This window comes from Cupressus sempervirens, chromosome 5 (assembly GCF_028749045.1).
Source record: "Cupressus sempervirens isolate cs-2001-9-10 chromosome 5, ASM2874904v1, whole genome shotgun sequence".
Lineage (NCBI taxonomy): Eukaryota > Viridiplantae > Streptophyta > Pinopsida > Cupressales > Cupressaceae > Cupressus > Cupressus sempervirens.
The window spans coordinates 770,103,254-770,105,189 of record NC_143122.1 but is presented as its reverse complement, the minus strand read 5'-3'; positions in this window follow the sequence as shown (position 1 = coordinate 770,105,189).

The following is a 1,936-nucleotide window of genomic DNA, read 5'->3' as shown; positions in this document are numbered from 1 at the left end:
TTCAATTTCTTAGTGTTTAGTGGTAATAGTGAGTTGGAGTCTTTAAATGCATCCTAACACATAGAATAGGTGGATAATATTCTTTAAGGTCATTTATGTGGTTTATGTATCAACCTAAAGGGGTTAGAGGTCCTAGAAACAAGGATCATGGCATAAGTACAAAGATGCCAAATGTTGTTAAAAAGTTGTCTTGACAACATTTGCAATTTATTGCAAATGTTGCATGAAAATCAATTACCTTGGATCCCATAAATATGATGAGTGGATAATCCACTAAGATGGCCTAAAAACTAGGGAAAAGGCATCCACTACTTATTGAAGGTTCAATCTCAAGTTGGGAGGTTGGATTGTAAGAACTTTTTGGAAATACAATAGTGATTGTGATTGTGATTAGTGTACAGATTGAACATTTTCATTTTTTGTGGTGTTTCATGGATTAAAAGAATCAATCTGATGATTTTATTGTGCTCCTAGGGTAGTCTAGAGACTTTTTCATTCTTTAAGAAAGTTTATTTGAGGTAATCTTGTACCTAAGGCAAAATTAGTTTACTTTTGACAATATGATGATTATTAGAAGATAGTTTTTGCTTCCATGTCTCCCACTTAAGATTCAACCCTTGAAACTTTGTAAATGTGGATGAATCTTAGAGTGGAACCATTATACATGATTTATAACAAGGTATGAGTTAGGAAAGTTGAGCTACTATTTTAAAACTCAAGCCCTAGGTGAGCTAGGAATGCTCAGTTAGAGGTTTGACAGTGTTGAAATAAATGGTTAAGTGCAATGAATGGATGTGTTGTATGGAAAAAGTAGAGTTCTAGGAATGGGATAGTTTTATCTTGATATATCTTTGAGATTGAGGTCTTACCAATCCATTTAGGTGAGTCTCCAAACAAGTTTGTAGCCTAGTCCTAGGAATAGGCCTTTTAGTCCTATTTGACCTACATAATAGGAATCACCTGTATAGACAACTTAGAAGTTTAAGACCTACAAAATCCTTTAGGGAATCTAAAAGGGTGCTTGAATCTAGATTTTTTTTGCTAGGTTTTTTGGATAGTTCTTGCAAGAAAGAGGAATTAGTCAATTCCAAGGGCTAATTAGAACTAGGCCTAATTAGGCTTCTTAGAGGTAAAATTTTGAAATCATTAAGGAAGAGGTCTAAAAATATTTCCAAATGGACACAAATGGAAGCAAATGGAGTTATCTCATGTTGATGGATGACCTTGCAATGAAGGATGAAGTTTGTGAGCAAGTTGCACTTAGAGCTTTCTAAGTGTGTGTGGAGAAGAGCACTAAACTAGTGTGTTAGTCTTCTGAGGGTAAGCACAAAGGTTCAAAATCCTAAATAAGAGTTTGGATTGGTGTTATTTAAAAACCTAAGCCAATCAGGGACCTAGGTGGACTAGGTTCCTAGAAGAGACAAGCTAGGTTTCTTGAGGAGTAGTGTAAGCACCCCTTGGAACACACACAATATTGGTATTAGGGCCTGAGTTGATCAGACTTGTGGTGGATGTTGCAGCCTACAAAATCAATTAGAGAAAATACACCAAGTGGAACATTAGAAGATACAACCATGGTGACTAACATTGAGTTAGCAAAGAAGGTTGAAGAACAAGAAGAAGATAATAAGTCGCTAAGGGAAAGACTAGCTCAAATGGAGCCACTCTTGGGTGAAGTTCAAGACAAAGCTAATGGGGCCAAAGAGAATATTGACCTAAAGGAAGAAAAAGAAGCAAGGGATAAGGAACTAGAGTTGGAATAAAAAGCACCAAACCTGAACCTGTTCTTCTTAAAGAGCCATTCTTAAAGGTATTAAAAGCATTGAGTGGCAAAGCTCTAGAAGGAGTACCACTATTTAGTGGACAAATGGATCCAAATTCAATCATGGAATAGATTTACAATATTGAGAACCATTTTGAATGTGATGCTATCTTT